Here is a 20,243-nt window from a genome sequence, read left to right as displayed (position 1 = left end):
GGACGAATACATTCTGTGGATCATGTGTATAGACTTGAAATTCATTGTGCTGTATAAAAAAAATAAACCCCAGAATTCCGAGTCAGTTAAGTTAATTTCTGGATAAAATATACTAGCGTTTTGTGTGCATTATATACCCTCGTATTAACAGACAAAACAGTACCAAGTACCAAGATGTGTATGATATTGATCAAAGGCTAATATTTACATGTTACTCTTGGTATATCCCACTTTATTGTTCGTAATACATATACAAACATCTGGATAAAACCCATAACATTTAAACTTTTAAAACCAGTTCTATATTGTAAAAAGGGAAAACCAACCCATTCTCCTGTTGCAGTAACCTGTATTAGCCAATGATTGGTGTCCAAGTGGTTTCCATTAAAATCATCTCTAAAGGCAACAGCTCCACGCATTCTTCTCGGTGGTAGAGTAGCCAATGGTGCTGTTTGTAGAGAAAAGATTAACAAATGTGATACAGCTTAAGGTATGGTAACAACTTAATCTTTTCTTGATGATGATAATGATGATGCACACGCTGGAAATATTTGCGACAAACAATTGAAATACAAAATTTACTAACCAGATTTCCATGTAATGTTGTCACTGAAGATAATGTCTCCATTGTTAAAATCTACTCTACTGAAAAACACAATGTTACCAGGGGCTCTTATAGTTGGGTCCTTATAGTACCATGCGTTACCTAAAACGATTTGATTAAGGTTTCGCAATATATTAAATTCTGGAAACTACTACGCAATGATGATACTTATATTTAAACTGTAGCAGTGGTTCTTAGTGTGAATTAACCCTAGAAGCTGGAAACAAAGCGCTCAATCCAATGCCTGTACCTTTTTGATATCTTTGATATGAACAATGCCGAGCAAACGTATTGTTTCTTGCCCCTTAAGAACCCAGTCAAAATGTACACCGAGTTGTACACTGGTAATGGTCGTTTTAATTCAGACAATCTCGTCCTCGGCTCCTTTAGATCCTGTTAACCAGTTGTAATAACCAAGGTACATATTTTCCGGTTACATTCACATCGAAACGCACATATCAATTTAAATAAGATGAAAAACAAAATATATCATATTGTCAAATGGGAAACAACGTATACGCTACCTCTTTTCGTAGCTTCTCCAATCCGAACCAATTCATTACCAACTATATAATCAAAACGAACAGAAACTGCATCTGGTATGCCTGAAATTAATCAAAAGAAATTTATGCTTTCTTTAGCTACACTATTAAAGAACCTAAACTTATTTCAAATTGAAATGGGGCTTGACGTTCAACTTTTATTCACCTAACCCGATTTTATTGATGACATTAAGGTGATCTGTGATTTCATATTTGGCTTACTATGGAACACAAAATTGGTAATATCTCCACGCCGGCTTTTGTCTTTTGACATAACAAGTTAAAGGGAGACAGATTCTCATCTAGCAAAAGAAAGCCGACTTTTGTCCACCTAACCCTATTTGGTGGCTCAGTGAGCAAGGCACGGGCTAAATAACCAGGTGGTCCAGCGATCGATTTCAGTGTTAAACGAGGTCATTCAGTTGTGCAGAACGAACGGGTGGGGGCTGACAAGGTTCTGTGGACATGCACATAAATGAACCCTTGACAGGTCTAATTCGAATAAGTATAGGCGAAAACGCCGCTGTCCTGGTAACATTTCACCCAGTACATCAGTGCTTACAAAACATATTTGATTTATGACCAAAATAAGTATTGAATTATCTTGATCTATTATTTTATAGTTAGCTGACTGCATCGACAGTGGAATAAAAAAATCGGTTATATTTCAAGACCAGCTTTATCTTGTCAGTCTACAAAAGAACGCTTATTATTGTGGGTCAAATCAATGAGTTGTATGCACTTGTATAAACTGATGCTGCCTGTTTGGTCCCTATCTTTTAAAACAAAATGTTTTGAGCTAATATTTTGTTGTTTAGCAATAAAAATATAATACAAACCATCTAAAGAAAATTCTCCTCCATCAGCTAATAATGTAAACTTAGGATTCGGTATGGCACTAGCCACACAACCCGTCCAAACCAGAATTAAAAGAGGGAACGTGTAGGTATCCCACGAATTTGAATGACTTCCTTGCGAGCTATCATTTATACAACGTTAATCCAAGGTTACGTGATAAGGGATTATTATCTAAACAAATTATTACGCATAAGACATTAAGGGAGATGGTCCAATTTTAGTACTCTGAAAATAGAATAGGTAAAATGATAACTTCTCGGAGCAAGCAACTGGTAAAAAGCCGAAGGATAACATATTATAATTATTGCAGAACTTAAGTTTTGGGTCCTAGACTTCCACCCGTCAAGCATATAGCTACATCCGACACTGACATTCGAAAACAGTTTAAAACTTATAATGATAAAACTATCAGTTGTTTATTGTATGGCTTAAGGAAATGTGGCCCTGAGATGAACACAATTACCTTCTAAGTAGTTTAACAATTTATTCATTTGCCAAAAAGATTTAAAACTTCACAAAAAGTCATTTTCAGCCCTGTATTACTCACAATTATTGTATATCCTCGCCTATCCCGGATAGGGTGTGTAGGGAGAGCTGGGTCTATTAGATGTGCAGGATTGTACACCATACCCCCACCCTTCGTCCGCGCTGCATTCTCAAAATATTCCACTCTTTCAAATCTCTATAAAACAAGGGTGTCTCTATATAATCCATGGTATGTATGCTATATTTGTGGGTTTATGGATAATGTGTATATTTATGAATTGTTCATCCATTTAAATAGAGAGAGGGTTCACTCGTCTTGAGGTCGTTCCCGGTATGGACCGACACAGTTCCTCGGAATGATCCTGGTTGATGTCCTGCCAGCATCTGGTAAACTTTATCTCATAGGACATTGCATGACGTATGCTTGACTTGGTTGTGGTGCTCTGGGATAATTGGTTAGGGTTTGGCATTTTTAGATATCAAAACAAAAGTTGTATCTCAGTTTTGGAGCTGCATATTCTAGTGGGCGTTCTAGCCAATGATCTATTTACTTTCTACCATGTACACTGATTTATCTGAGCCCATCCCCAAACAAAAGTTCTACATATATTTTATAGGTCTGTTCAGATAAGCAAAAGATAAATCTCAGTGAATTTTGAAACCCTGACATTGTAACATTACAGTTATATTCTGACATATCAGTCAATTGTCATGAGGTGATTAACCCTTCGCACGTCCTAAAATTGTATTAAGTAGCCCAAACACGACAATTACAAACCAGTCTCTTCTGGTGGCAAAGATGACTGTGGAGAGACGGCGTAATATGTATCCCAATTTCGAAGACAAGGAATGGATAATCACTGTATAAATGGTTTATTTTCGCCTGTATCTCTGTATCTTGTAGGCGACAATAAACCAGTTATACATATTAAAATATGCTAAGCTATAGCCATTTTTATCTATTATCTAAAGGCAATGCGCGTAAAGGAAGAATACCTATGAAATAGTTTCTTTTATTTAATATAAGCTTATACCAATAAAATATTATACACATGTTAACAGCTTGATACATATATAAATTACATAAGTCTAAATTCAACATAATCTATAATCATAGCTACGTCGTCTCCACGCCAAGATGGCATCCATTCTTTACGATGTTCCCAAAAAGGTTTTAATGGATCGATGTCGTATTGGCTCCATGGTTTTGGGTAAGCATAGTGGACATAACCTTCACCAAACATGCCTCTTATTCCTCCTACAGCAACATTCAAGATCATGTAAAACTAAACAAAAAAAACCCCGCTTTATTATAATAAAATTAGTTTAATAATAACATGGCATTTCTTTATTTTACTAATTCACTTACACCTGACACTATTCACTTACTTGGAAAGTAGCCTTGAGGTTAAAACAAGTGACCCTATTCGGTCGTGGGATCGAAATTAAGTTGGTGTCAGATTGCTAAGAATGGTAGATTGTATCTAATTATAGCATTATTCTACTCTTTGTACGTAAAAAACGTTTATGTCACTAGTCTGCACATTTTATGTATATGAATAAAACGTACCTCCTGATCGAAAGGAGCTATCTTAGCGCCTCTAGTCCACGGGTTGGTGCCGTTAAAGTTGTATTTTTCCCAAACTGATGTTCCATCTGGAATGTCCATTCTACTAACAACTTCTCCATCAACACTCAGACTAATTTTAGAAACAGAGGAAATGAGATAGGTCTTAAACTGTATATGATCATTATTTCCCCGTAAGCCAGATTTTGTCGATGGCTATTGTATTATGCCCCCACCTCAAATTATATATTTGTCAGACATGCCCACTAGCAGACTTGAACTAAACAAATAACCTCAATAAGGGCCATAACTCACATTACACTCTCAAGGGCGGTAACTGACAATTTAAAAATCCACATTGATAACTGGGCAATCTATTAAGTTCACAATGGTAAAAACTAGTAACAAACAAGGCAGTATTTTATTTAAATTAAGCTTAACCTGGGTCGTTATCAAGATCTATAAGGTTACTTACATGACATGGTCAGGTGACCAATCAAGCGTGTAAATGTGGAAACTGTGCCAATCACCCTGGGATTTGATTCTGAAAGTTGAATAAAAACGCATTCAATCATCTATTATACAAAAGTAGCATTCAAGAGTTAATATTAACCATTAATTAATAAATGATAAATGATCACTTTGTATAATTAAGAAAACTATATTGATTGTTGTTTGTACGAACTTCGGCAAGTACTATGCGTCCAGGGCAAACGGAAGGAGGAGCAATAACGCACTTTGCTCCTTCACCCCTGCAAATGGAGAAAAAAAAACCTCGAGTGGTTTCAGCGCTATTGGCAGATAACTGCCGTATAAGCAGTGGCAACTACTCCCTGGTATGTGTAAACAAAACCCATGAAAAATAACAAATTATAACATACTTATCACCATGAAGTGGATGGTCTTCTATAGCGTCTGGTCCAAAATGAATTGTTGATGTTACTCTTTGTATTCCAACCTTAGTGCCATCGTCAAAATACATTACTTCATTACCTGTAATAAATGACTTAGAATTACATACTTAATTGATTTGTCGGTTAGTCAATATAAGGCGACATATTTAAGTAAATTGGAAGACGTATGAAAGTAGGACTACACGGCCATTGAATTCATCACAGGTAAAGAAAAACACCAGTACCACATTTATATGCAACCGATCAGCTTTCACCCGACTCACATTTCATGTGCATCCGAGAGGGACAGATTTAATACAGTACAAGGCCAAACCGGTTTAAGAAATCGTGTCCAATTAGGTATTATTGTGTTTACCCCCTGTCCAGGTGTTGTGATCATTCTTATCTGTATTAAAACACCGGGCACCGCTTTATATATATTTCTAAAGTTGATATAGCTAACTTTCAACTGTTTTATATTTCGTATTTTTTGTCTTGGTTAAAAAGCAATTAAATTTCTTACAAGATGCTTCCATCATATCCATTTCCCCAGATCTTGGCCATCCACCATACGTGCCATTTCTAGGCATCATCCATATTGCTATTTTGGAAAATATATAATTAATAGTAATTTTACTTTAACCTAAAGGGACAGTTTGACGTAAGGCAAATATCACTTTTTATCGTCATAAGGTTTGTAGGAATATCAGTCAAAGCCTATGCTTGAGTTCATCGATCTGGATAATAGTGTTTGTAGTTTGGGGCATTTTTAATTGAATATTGTCTGGAGGCCATAAACCCCCTGGTTTCTTTAACTAAACACGAACTCAGATTTGTGACTGACCCTGCGCTTTAAACGCCACAATATGCAATTAAAGACATTCAAGAGAACCATGGGCCGACGTGTTGTCAAATTGCAAATATTGGTAACACTACTGACAGTGACAATTATGCTTCCTACTTGGATCTGCGTCTCGATTTTGACAATTGCCATAAACTGAGTGTTAAATTGTACGATAAACGTGATGACGTAACTTTCCGATTGGTAACTTTCCATTCATTAGTATACAGTAACATTCCAATATCACCAGCTTTTGGAGTGTCTGTGTCTCAGCTAATTCGTTACCCGTGAGCTTGTTCTTTTTATTCTGATATTTTAAGTAGATCGAGGCATTTGTCATCTAAGCTTCAACTACAGGGATACTTGCCCACTAAACTTACAAAAACCTTTAAAAAGTTTTATGGCCGTCATATTGACTTGATTGGTAAACATAGCATGTCCCTTTCGGCTATTATTCTAGATATATTTAATTGACGCGTATACTATCTCCCGGATTATGTCTACTACATCGTTAACACTGTTCATCACGTGCATTTTGCATACGGATAGTCCATTGACCAATCACGCTATTTTACCGAGGTTTCGCCTAATAGTTTGGATGCAGCTATGGCGGGTGTGGCGCCAGGCAGGGTAAGCATACTCTTCCGGACACCTGATACCACTGTTTGTCGTGTATTTTGTCACGGTGAACAGTCCATTTGCTGATTACACTATTTTGCCAATACCGTTTTTTTAGGACTTCGAATTTTGTCTAATGGTTTGGATTGTTCGTACTTGGTTTTATTTTATATCTTGGATTCATAGCAACAAGGAATTTTTATGGCCAATAGCCTAGTTTTGTTGTTCTTATTGTGATGGATTCTCTTTATCTTGTCAAATGCAATTTAAATGGAAAATTTTATTATCTCGACTGCACAGGGACATGTATACGTACACATAGACCAGTTGATTTTCTGGCAGTGTATATAAGAAATAGTAATTAAACAATATCATAAAGATCCTTACCGGGCCATAACCAGTCCCCTTTGGGAATCTGGGCTCTGATCGTAACCGTTCCATACTTAATTGTAGGATAACTTTCAACTCTTCCAGACAGTATTGGTGGTAATAAACCATTCTTAGCATCACGATAACAACCTCTAAATCCACTATCCGTACATACTCCCCACGTTTCTGTAACAAATATTAGTACAAATTAAGAAATGGAATTGAGTTTACATGTCTGCATTATCCGGATTAATGAAGACGTCCATCCATCCATCCACCACACCGTGTGCAATTAAGGAAATTTTGCCCAGACAACGGCGTTTCCGCCTACTGGTCATCGAACTTCAAATGTCAATGGTCCTTTTATATGCACAACATTATATACACGGGCTAGACGCTATTTCATTTTCATTTCCCTGCACAATTTACAAGGGTACCAAGCTGGAAAACCCACCTGCCATCACCCGGGTCGTACCACCGCCTTTTAAAATCAGTTCTTAACTCTTGGACAATAAAAAATCAGGATATATGTAAAGAAAAGAATACGAAAGAAAAATAGAAGGAAACGACGAGTAATTTACAAAGTGATTAATACAAATATTAGCTTACTTTTTACATCCATAACTCCAGTATATAGATCTTGCTCAGTAAAATGTCCACTGTCAACTGTTAAAGTCTAGATAAAACCAATAAACATTATGGATATTAGTTATCTCATAGTATAACATTAACAGAACATCTGATATCAATTCTGGTTTACGAAGAGGTATTATATATTACAAAGCTTCCAAATCTTTAACACCCATGAATCCTTCTTCGCATTGGTTCTGGCACCATCGGTCGAAATTTTTTCACAACTGTACGTAAGAAGTGGTATTATGTATTATTACACAGGTTCCAAACTTAAATTAAATCTTTAACACCCACGAATCTGTCTTCGCATTGGTTCTGACACGATCGATTGATATTTCTTCACAACTGTACTCTTTTCAAACACCTTAATACACAGTGTTCCAACGTTCGAGCAGGACATATTTTCGATGCAACATTGGCTCGGTGATTAAGGAGCAGATTCAATAGCCGGGGATTCTAGGTTCTTCGCCATGTCGTTCGAATATACACGTTGGCGTGCATGTAAAAGAACCGTCGGCAGTTGGAATTTTAAAAAAAACGAGTAGGCTGTACACAGCAGGGTGTATAGCCGTCTCCATGTCCCAGCTGGAGCAAAAAAGACGTTAAACTTACAGGTTTGAGGTATAAGTAACCATTATTTACATAAACATTTCTAGCATCATTTGTATAACACTGGAATTCGTCATGCTGAAAGACAGGTAAAATAGTTAATTAGATCACGATCGAAAGGCTTGAAATCTACGTCAAGGTAGAGATGTGTAGAAGAGCCATATATTTAATTTGTTACAAAAACTAGGTGTGGCGTAATTGTAAGGAGAAAGTAGGCGGAAATGATATAAATCGAATGTTATAATAATATTTAAAAAATCTTATTAACTGACCCAATCGCCTGTAGCTGTAACAGCGATCATCCAATTGTTTGTATTGAGTTGGTTACCATTAAAATCATCACGAAATATAACAGCTCCTCGCAGTCTTTGGGGTGGTAGTTTTAACAGCGGTTCTAATGAACACAGAATAAAAACTCATTAGCTTATTCAAAACGTGTTTTAATAATTATTGATGTAAAGCAACTTTCCATAACTAAGATGTTACCTGTAAATTAGAAGTTTCTAAATTCCAAACAAATCGCAGCAGATTAATATACTAACCGTCCCTAAATAAAATTTGATCTGTCTTGATATATACTTAAAAAGTTTAAATATCCCGATCAGATTGTATTTCAAATTTGTATCACTTCGACCTATCCAACTTCGAGGATTTAGTAAAAACATATTCATAATGCAGTTGAACTCGAACAATTTAGCATCCTGAATCTGATACATGCTTCCATTGAGCATACCACACCATAGTCTCGAATGATATCTTCATTGCAAATGTAAACATGTATTGGATAACTTTGTCCTGACTAGTGTTCACTAGTTTTAAAAGTTAAAACATAAATGACGAATTGAGTAAAGGGTAAAGATTCGGATTAGTTATAATATGTTTTCACGATCATAATTACTAATTAGGCAATATCTCCAATCCTCTAAACTATTTATTCTGAAGTTTGTAATATTGCCTAATAAGCTTTGTGGCCTTAAGATTTAAAAGAGATGATCTGCACCCGTGTCAGGTAGGATTAGGGGTGGCAGAAATGTAATAAATAACAATAACCAATTGTTGTTTTGAAGAAAAAATTGACAGTTTTGCTTACTGAAGTACTATGTAGTCCACGTTGGATTCTGCCAGAAGAAACTATATAGCACCGTCTCTTATTTCTAGACACGCAGGGTCGAGAGATGGGGTTTCTTAGCTATGGGTACCTAATAGCGGCCACCTTAAACCATGTACAGTTTTCCTTGAAATAATATCCCGATGGATTGGTAACTTTTTCAACCGATATCTTTCGTGTATGTATTTAGGATCACGGTTATCGAGGAAACATCTCTTTATCCGACGTGGGTCCACCTGGTCAGTGGTGTAGGACGGAGGGTTTGCAAGGGACAACGCACACATTGGCGTGTAGGTAAAATAACCTTTGCCAGTTCCAGTTTGATACAAGAGTAGACAGAATTTCCCTCATAGGTACATTTCATTTCATTTGATTTCATATCTTTAACATCATGTACATTTGAAGAGAACTCGTCTAAACCTCGGTTATGTTTAGTAATCAGATAAAATGAAATACAAAAAAAACAGGCGGACGATGAATACAATTTGTTTGGTACATAAAAATCACCTATGTTGTTTTCCTGTTTCCTACTGTGAACCACGTCTCCATTCTCAAAGACTAATTTAGCCTGATATCGAACTTTTTTCTCGGATAATTGATGTGCTGTGAAACGCCAAACATTATCCACTGAAAGATGAATAAATTGGTTTAAGCAATATTTTATTAAAGAAACACATTAATTACTGACAATTTGTTATCAAAGAGCTGGGTGAAATTACAAGTCGTTATCTTTACATACACCTATTGCAAATGATAATTAAAGCACTTCTCGTGACATCAGTGGGCGATGAAAAATATATTTCGACAATTAGGTCAAGTTTCTATCGAAACGTGATGCTGAAATAGCTAATGTGGACTCGGCCCACCTAAATCGTCACTCCATGAAGTAAGGGCCAAAGTTATTTTTATTCTTTCTCTCCCCTTTCCCTTTTGCATGACGATCTGTGTTGACTTTTTGGTGTAGAGTCGAAGAAAGGGGCTTGAATATACATTTTCCGCCAGGTTTAGGTAAATATTTATAATTTTGAGGCGGAAGGATACGAGAGTTCAGAAGTTGGTTAGTTTGAAATGTAGGGTGGACAGTTGCAAGTTTACTTGTATGTTACTTCCAGTTTCTGTATCTCATTAACATTAAATGGGGAAATATCCCATATTTCAGAAGCGGCCAACCGAAAATGTGGTCAGATAACTGATTCTGTTTAACTCTTTGTCAGCGTCACAAATATTTGGGACATTTTCCTCAACAGTTAAGTTCTAAAGAACCGTTACTTTTAAATTAAAAATTAAACTTTTAAATCTAATTTAATGTGCAATCATGTTTGATAATGACATCCCACTACAAAATCGATCTGGGGGATAACCGTAATACTGCCAGGTATATAGCTGACAACTTAATTTAAAGCCACCGTATATTTATTTGGAAACATCAAGCGACAAACCGTGTGTTACAGTCAATCCTTAGTCTTCACTTACTATTTTATTACATATTTAAGATGTTATTAAATAAAAAAAAAAAACTCATTTATTTTGCTGAGTGAACACATTAAATCTCAGACATTGGCATACCGTCGCTAACTGCATTTTTTAGTAACGGTTCAGAACCCGTTCCTTGAAGTTACGGCACTGAGTAAGGGATTATTTGCATTTTCAAAAGTATATTTTTAGAATAAGTGCATAACATAACTCTAATGCTCAGCCTATTTAATTGAGCACGCTGCATATTTTCAGATAAACTTTGCTCCACATAGATTTTATATATACATCTAGACACAAGATAACATTCAACCTTGTTCGACTTAGATAAAAGTTGTGCGTCTTTTATTGATGATAACTAATACATTGAGCTTTTGGTGACAACATAAAAAATAACGGAATTCCAAAACATTTTTTTAAAATCTTTAAATCGTTCATAGTCTACATATTAATAACTTTATAGAACGTCGATCACCAATCCCATCGCCTTATCAAGGTAATGATCTCGATTGTAGGCCAGTCCTAAAATAATACTATTTCTTCTATAACGATCATACTCTTACTTTTGAAAAACAGACTACACAGTAGCCTGGCAGATTTGATGTTTATTTTACCAATCATTTTTAGTTAGTTATTCCTCAATTGTCATTCCTCGATAAATTCCGAAGTATTTGAATTTATACGTTTAAACTCGGGTAGCAGGCGGAGAGAGAAGGGCTAATCAAGAAAGTGAGAAAGGTTATTTTAAATTATACTTTAGGTCTTACTTGAAAATACGATAAAAGCTATAAGATTAAGACTTGATGGGGATTTGGGGACCAATGCAGGTATTATGTAGCAAGGGAGAGTGAGCAGTCTATTATGACGACGATATGAGAGAGTGGGCGCGGGCTGGAGGTACATTAACATGTTTTTAATTATGCGTATTGTTTTTTAGGTAAATTCCATGAATCACAGTAAAATAATAACCACCGCACAGGTTCTAAATGTACTCTTACCCCCTTGAACGGCTTTCCCAGTCGATTCTTCTAGACTGGCACCATTGTCATATATAAAATGTACATTCTTAACACCATTTACACCTACCAAAATAAGATAAGATTCAAGATAATAACACACAGAACAATCTTGGAACACTAATAATAGTTCGTTATTACAGTTATTAGGATTGATTCTTGGATGTTGATAGTTGTTTAGAAACTGTACTGACAGAACTTATCTGGAATGGAAATGAAATGAAATGGGGTTTAACGTCCTACTGTTTATCTGGAATGGACAATGCAACTTACCGATTAAGAATAAGCTCATGTAAAACAGAAATTTGTAAGTTTTCACGTTTGTGAGACTTTGTCCATAAATTATAACGTGGAAAATACTGAGTTTGGATAGCTTACTCAGTTATGGTCCGGGTTATAGTCACGGGTAAGGGGTCATTTTAGTCAGAAAACTTAATTTCCCGGCGTTGTCCTAGACGAATTCCTGGATTGTTGAAGGCAGGTATGCATTGTTCCTGTGCCCTATGAGGCCGATCCAGGCGTGCATACATTGTGCTGACATGATATCAGAAATCATCCGATACCTTTTCATAGATGCCAATGTAAATATTCTTTATAGATAGCCTTTATACCCTTACCTGGAATTGCAAATTCTCCTCCGCCATTATTATGAAGTTTAAACGTTGGTTTAGGCAAGGCATTAGTTAAATATATGGAGTATAGTATCAATAATAAGTAAATCATTGTGATAATATACTGTATAAGAATGATATGTTGTATAGGATGTCAATCGTTTATATTAGATATATTTGAGATAAGATACTATAAGATATAGGTATGATATTTAATTAAACATTAGTTATATAATGTTCATGATTATAAATTTAATTAGGAACAGAATAAGTATATCGAAACGAAATGTGTTTCTGACGTGATTACGGAAATTTCGTTAATCCGAAATTATAAACTTGTTCGAATATCATATTGTGATACCTGTTTCGTTACAACTTTTATAGAAAATCCTAAATAAATAAGCACGTTTAACATCTGTTTATGTAGTTGTATTAATTCAGCAACCGCTTCTCCTACTGTACCATTTGATTCGTCTAGCTCTGTCCACTTAACTTGGGTTGGTCCGTGCATAATTCTCAATAGCCTCATCGCTTTAAACATGACTGAATTATGCTGCATGACTTCGATGTAGAATTGCATGTACATTTGCTCTATAATCGTACTTACATAAGTTGATAATGCTGTATGTGATCTTAAAAGTCTGTAGCAAGGGACTAATATTTTCATGACGAGGACAAACATATACATAGCATATGTTCATGCAAGGGTCTTGACATTTAGTGATTGAAGTTGACAATATTAATAATCCATGTTTAGCCATAAAAGCATTGTAATCTTATTTTATATCTTACTTGTTCGGTTCTTTTTGTAATATTTCTATTTCCATTCCTTTCGATATTGGCGCGTAACGGACGCAATTAGTTTTATTTTAAAAAACGTTCACATATATCACGGTGACACCATAATGATGGTTGAGTGCGAATTTCATGAAAATCAGACCGAGATTTGTCGTCAAATGGCCGCTCCTCTTACGCAAATAGTGGAAAAGCTTGCAATACGTATACCAGGTATAACCCAACCCTAAACTGCTGCCTTATACTCAAAATATGAAATAAATACAGAATTTGGGGACCCTCCAGGGGCCATAAATCTTGTCTGATTCAGATTAAAGTTACTATAAATGTCAAGGATGAAAAGATCTAGGATGAGTTTGATTTTGGATGTGCTTCAGACCTTCCGTTACACAAAATATGAAGATGAGTTTGATTGTGTGTGAATCGGAGGTGTGCCCTTTTTACCAGAAAAACTTCCCACGTGATTTTTTAAATTTGGTATGAAGCATTGGGGTCATGACAGAAAACTTTGTAAATGCGAAAGATGCCTGGGGATCACGTTGCTAATTGGGTAAGACGCTGGCTCGCTAGCCTGGGGGTCGGGTGTTCGATCCCTGCATTGGTCGAAAAAGTTCATCCAGATTTTCCGGCGTGGTTCCCCCTTGTCAGTGATGCAGGACGGAGGGCCTGACAAGGACAACTGTCTAGTCCTTCGGATGAGACGAAAAACCGAGGTCCCGTGTATACATTAGAATGCACGTAAAAGATCCCTTGGCAGTTGGAATTCGATATAAGAGTAGGCGATAGAGCCGATGCCCTGGCAAAATTTCCCTCATAGCACACTGGCGTATGCCCGTCTTCATTAGCCCAGCATAGGAGCAGAACAGTAGGACGTTAAACCCCATTTCATTTCATTTTGCGAAAGATGCCACAGTGTTAAACCGATCGTTTCTGATTTCAGAACACTCATTTCTGTTCCGCATTACACCCATTTGACGAAACTACAGTTTTTAACCGATCTTTTTCAGATTTAATATGAATCACTGGGTTAGTGACATGACGAACCTAATCGATATTCACTTCTGTTCCTGAGTTACACCCAGTTGCCGAAAATCTTGTTAAAATGAAATGGGGCTTAACGACCTACTTTAAGCAAAGGGTAAAATCTTTACAAAGATTCCGAATCCTCCCGAGTCGGCTAGGTGGTTAAGACGCTGGCTCGCTAGCCTAGAGGTCGGGTGTTCGATCCCTGCATTGGCCGAGAAAGTTCATCCAGATTTTTCGACGTGGTTTCCCCTTGTCAGTGGTGCAAAATGGAGGGCCTGACAAGGACATGTCTAGTCCTTCGGATGAGACGAAAAACCGAGGTGCCGTGTATACATTGGAATGCACGTAAAAGATGCCTTGGCAGTTTGAATTCGATAAAAGAGTAGGCCATAGTGCCGCTGCCCGGGCAAAATTTCCCTCATAGCACACTGTATGGCGTATGCCCGTCTTCATTAGTCCAGTATAGGAGTAGGACGTTAAACCCCATTTCATTTCATTTCAACAATATTTGTTAGGGATCAAACGACCTTGGACCTTCCGATCCAGAGTTATGCCCCTTTCTTCGAAAACCTCGTGTATGCGACAAAAGAGTATAACAGATTTGTTTTTTCAAATTTGGTTTGAAGCATTGGGGTCATTGGCAGACGAACTCGGTGAATGTGGCCACAGTTTATAACCGATCGTTTTCAGATTTTGTATGGGGCATTGAGTTCATGAGAAGACGAACCCTTTCACCAACCCCTTCGTCGAAAACGCTCTGAATGCGAACAGGACTACAGTTATTAACGGACATATTGTGTAGCATCCTGGCTATTACAATACAAACCCCATCCTTTTCCGAAAACCCTGTGAACGAGATGGGGGATATAGTTTAAAACAGATTTATTCCCAATTCAATGTGAAGCATTTGAACAATTTGAGGATGAGGTCTATTTCCCAGTTATAGTTTGCCATTTAAGTGTATACCCAGGTCTTTTTTGGCATCATTGGTTATTAATGGGGCTACAAGCTGTATTCCTTATGCCTGCCCAGAAGAACTTTTACCTTAATTAGATTAAAAAGCTGGCGGGTAATCCTAAATTCAAAACTAAAGCCGGAAAGACACCCCAGGGCAAACCCCCATAGGCCAACTCTTTTCTCTAGAATTGACAACAGCATACCGTGATCTATGGTATTAAATGCTGCTGTCAAGTCGAGGAACACAAGAATTGCCACACCACTTGTATCCACTGCCTGAATGCTGTCATTCTGCATTTTGAGCAGTGCTGTCTATGTGCTGTGGAATGAACGGCAGGCTGGCCTCAAGGGCTCCAGACACGAATGTCCTGCCATGTGCTATTTGAGTCTTTCTGTAACACGTTCAATCAAATTGGACAAGAAGGAGAGATTTGAAACTGGTCGGTTATTCTTTAAGAAGTCTGGGTTTCTTCAGAAGATTAATTATAGCTTTCCTTTAGAAATGTAGGTACATGGCCTTCTGACAAGGACATGTGCATGATGGAAGTGATAGTTGGCACTAGTGATTCAGAACAGTTCTCCAGGAGCCAAGTAGGCATAGCATCCAAATAGCACGATTTGTTGGGACATCTTTAAAGGAGTATATTAAGCTCATCTTCACTGACAGCTTTGAAAGTGGCAAGTTGACAGAACCCCATTACTTCACTATGACCTTCTGCAATATAATCTTGTGATGTCAGAGTTAGCAGAACCTTCTATCTAAAAAGTAATGCAGAGTTAAAATTTTAATCAGTATAAAAAACATTTTCGCCGGAAAAGTACAGACCTACTCCCCATGGTGTATTCAAACTGGGGCATCCTTTCAGGCGATGAAAAAAAAATGTCACAGTTTTTTCGAAAATTTTTCTTGTGGGTTACATCTACTTATTATTTCCACAGAAATACTAATACATGCACAGAGCCAATTGGAATCTCGATCAAAATAGGCGGCCAAATTTGCTACTGCTGGGGAATGTGAGGCTGTTTTTGTTTTAAAAATAAAGCCAACAAGTGTTTTCTAATGGGTGCATTTGAAAAGAGTGGATGTCATGGTAAATTTTAAGACATTGTTCCATCAAAACCATTGAAGGGGGTTGCACTGTAAACTCTAGATTTAGACTACTGGAGCCATTTCGCGGAACTAGAATATATTATTCTATAACTCAGCAGTGGATGTTTTTTTTTAACTATCTAACTACATTATTGAATTTTTTACTAAAATTTCCGAGACCTAGTAATCTGTCGCAGAAAGCAGTCAAGCGGAGATCCCCAACAAAGATTTTGCCTAATGTCATTGAAAACTCAAAATGCCTAACCCTACAACGGCATCCGTACAAAGCAATGCTCCCGCTATCATCCGTGATCACGAAATACTGCTCTTAAAGGACAATATTGGTGTCGGTCATTATCACATGTGATAGAACTGGTTAAACACGTTCCAAATATAATTTTACCACATTATATTTATCGTCGCAATGATCTGGAACGTGTTTAACCAGGTTTATCACATGTGATAATGACTGACACCAATATTGTCCTTTAAATATAATTAACAAGCCAACAGCAAAGCTGATGTCCCCCGCCGAAATATAAATAGATGACACACATTAATTAATCGCACATTATTTTTTTTCAAAAGTATCAAGCAATACACTAAGTTTCATCACTCTCTATCAGATAGAATCTGTTTATATTCAGCTGGTAATGTTAATCATTAAACTCAGTCAAGACATTTACCTAATGAACATCTACATCAAGTCTAAACATTTTACCTCAATTAAAAGCAGAGTTGCTATGTTCCAAAGTCTTGACCAATCAAATTGCTTATTGCTCATAAGCCCAAGCAGAAAATTCTCACCATCGAAATTAGTCAAGGTAATGATATACTGAATCTATATTCGGAGTTCCATCGCTCTCACTCAATTTTAACCAAAGTTATCGTACCTCAAAGCATCAACCAATCAGATTGCTTATTTCTGCTTACCGTAAGCAGACAATGGTCATCATAGAACTCCATCAAGGTATTCACCTAATAAACACCTACGCCAAGTTTAAACATTCTACCTCAATTAGAAGGAGAGATATTGTGTTCCAAACTCTCGACCAATAAAATTGCTTATCACTCTGCTTACCCTCAGCAGAAAATATTCATAATTGAAGTTAGTCAAGGTATTGATATAATAAAGCTATACACCAAGTGTCCTCACTCTCACTTAATTAGAACTAAAGTTATTGTGTCTCATGTATATCAACCAATCAAATTGCTTATCTCTGCTTACCCTAAGCCGAAAATTCTCATCTTCAAAATCCATCAAGGCATTCTTCACCTTATAGACACCTATGCCAAGTGTGAACATTCTAACTCAATTAGAGTGAGAGTTATTCTGTTCCAAAGTCTCGACCAATCAAATTGCTTATCGCTCTGCTTACCCTGAGCAGAAAATGCTCATTATTAAACTTGAAATGAAATGAAATGAAATGAAATTTAATGGCACGTCAGCTCCAACCGGGCTATATGGTGCCAAACACATCGTGACTTTGACGAGACAAATTAAATCAATATCACATAAATATATTTATATACATAAATAAAAACAAGTATCACAGACAAGTTTGTTAAAAATAAATATAAATAAATATAAGTCCTTTATGTATATAAATAATTAAAAACAAAAATACGGATATATATATACAATTAAAATTTGTAATAAAAGTTTGTCTCTTTTAAAAAGTTTAACAATTTTCCATACAGCTCCGGTTGAGCAAATAATTGATGTAGTGACTGGCAACGGTAATAGTTTGATCTTACATTCTTGAGATGATTGCACTCAATCAAAATGTGCTTAACTGTCAAAGGAACATGACAGTGAACACATTCTGGTTGCGGCTCTCGCTTCAAAATGAAAATGTGAGTTACAAAAGTATGACCAATACGAGAGCGACACAAAACAACTTCATCCCTCCTGTTGGTTCTATAGGAGTTTGGCCAGTCTCCTATGAGAGGTTTAATGTGATGAAGTTTATTTGTGTCTGCAAGATCCCAAGACCGTTGCCAGCGGTCATATATAAAAGAATTTATAGAAAATTTAAAATCATTGAAAGGTATTAAAAGTTGAGATATGGGAAGATCTAAAGCAGACTTGGCAGCCAAATCTGCTTGATTATTCCCTTTTATATCCATGTGACTGGGGAGCCAGCAAAGGACAATATCCTTGCTGATACTCTCGAAAGATAGTAGCAGACGATAAATGTCTGCTACTAATGGGTGATCAAGTTGTTTATTATTTATTGCTTGGGGAGAGGACAAAGAATCAGTAAAGATGATATGTTTTAAAAAAGGTGAGGATTGAATGAACTCCAGGGCCTGCAGTATAGCCTGAAGCTCAGCTGTAAAAATAGAAGCTGCAGGTGGAAGACGCACAGATATGGCCTCACAGTAGCCGAAGCTACCCGATCACCATCTTTCGAGTCATCTGTATAAATAGGAGCAAAATCACCATATTTAGACCTAAGCTCTCGAAAGAGAGACTTAGTCAAGGTATTGATGTAATGAAACTATACACCAAGTTTCATCGCTCTCACTTAATTAGAACTAAAGTCATCGTGTTCAAAAGCATCAACCAATCAAATTGCTTATAAGGCATTGACCTAATAAACACCTACACCAAGTTTGAAGATTCTAGCTCAATTTGAAGGAGAGTTATTGTGTTCCAAGGTCTCGACCAATCAAATTGCTTATCGCCCTACTTACCCTGAGCAGAAAATGCTCACTGTCGAACTTAGTCAAGGTATTGGTGTAATGAAACTATACACCAAGTTTCATCACTCTCTTAATTAGAACTAAAGTTATCATGTCCAATCAAGGCATTGACCTAATAAACACCTACACCAAGTTTGAACATTGTAGCTCAATTAGAAAGAGAGTTATTGTGTCCCAAAAAGTGTGACGGACAGACATACGGACGAACCCATATTAATAGTCCCCTGCTTTCTTTGAATGGCGGGGGACAATAACGTCAATGTTAAGATAGAAGTTACAGTTACAAAGAGAAATCGAGAGAAGACAGGTCAATACCAGGATGCTGCTTGAACATATTAGAGGATATACAAAAATTACTAATGAACTCGAAAGTGTCCTTCAGTCTAATTTACTGCGATTTGAATAGCATTCGACTACACTTCGTGGAAGAGCTAACGACACACAGCTGCCCGGTGCCGATCATGAGTATTGCTGTCCAAAGTACTAAAGAAACACTGGAGTTTACTCTTGGAGTTGGGCCAACAGTTTAGCTAAGTAACCAGTTTAACTGAATTAGTGGATCCAGCCTTTTTTGTCTAGAAAACAGAAAGTCGCCACAGAGAAGAATATGTTATCGTAGAGAAGGGTATTTAAACCCCACCGTGACAGAAAACTTTATCATAGCCAGTCTTACGATCTGGATATGAAGCTACGAATGATCTACCCGAAGACCTGGATTCTACTTCTGTACCCTGCATTCGTTTAATGGGAGTTATGTTTTACAAGTACGAGGACGAATATATTAACACCACATGGTCGAGGTAGCTATGGCAGCATCGAAACCATCTTGAAACACCATGGTGATCTGTCAGCTGTCACCTGTAGTGATAAAGCTAACGTCCTAAATGATTTGTTTGTAATACAGGCGATTTTATATTCAGATCTCTTTCAGAGAAATGTCTTCACTGACAACTCCCCAGTAAGTTGAAGATACCCTTCTTTAACTCCTAAAAAATCACTTGGGCATGATGAAATAAACAACTTTGTTTTAAATTTACTTTGAAAGGATTAGTTATAATCATTCATAATTTCATCAGTAAACTTAAAATCATTACTCCCCATCAATCCGCTGCTTATCAGCTACTAGACATGTACTATTTTTTCTTTTCACTGTGGTTTACTCTATTTCGAATTTCAGCTGGCAAGGGTTCTTTTACATGCCACTCTTGTGTACATGGACCTTAGTTTTCGTTTCATCCGAACGACTAGATATTTTTCCTTGTCAGGTCCTCCGTCCTGCACCACGCCGGAAAATCCCGAGGCAACGTCTTACTAACTTGGCTCCGATCAATTATACACATGTAGTTACATTGAAATTACAATGTATCGCGATATTTAAAAGAAAATACGTGGAATTTATCAAAATAATTGTTCTAGATTATCATTAAGGTAAGGTAAG

The 20,243-nt window shown here is 36.8% G+C and overlaps 2 long non-coding RNA genes across 2 annotated transcripts; both read right to left on the bottom strand.

Moving 5' to 3' along the window:
- Positions 1-3,547: 3,547 nt before the first annotated feature.
- Positions 3,548-5,552, bottom strand: LOC126829560 (uncharacterized). Its single transcript, XR_007683450.2, has 5 exons — positions 5,474-5,552; positions 4,939-5,050; positions 4,533-4,601; positions 4,061-4,190; positions 3,548-3,776 (listed from the first exon to the last, which is right to left on the bottom strand). It is a non-coding gene; the product is annotated as an uncharacterized LOC126829560 (long non-coding RNA).
- A 1,250-nt stretch (positions 5,553-6,802) lies between these two features.
- LOC126829559 (uncharacterized) lies at positions 6,803-8,416 on the bottom strand. The gene is made up of 4 exons (XR_007683449.1): positions 8,293-8,416; positions 8,024-8,098; positions 7,388-7,454; positions 6,803-6,964 (listed from the first exon to the last, which is right to left on the bottom strand). It is a non-coding gene; the product is annotated as an uncharacterized LOC126829559 (long non-coding RNA).
- Between the last annotated feature and the right edge of the window lie 11,827 nt (positions 8,417-20,243).

This window comes from Patella vulgata, chromosome 8 (genome assembly GCF_932274485.2).
Source record: "Patella vulgata chromosome 8, xgPatVulg1.2, whole genome shotgun sequence".
Taxonomy (NCBI): domain Eukaryota; kingdom Metazoa; phylum Mollusca; class Gastropoda; family Patellidae; genus Patella; species Patella vulgata.
Note: the sequence above shows the minus strand (reverse complement) of the source record. Positions and strands in the feature narration are given on the sequence as shown.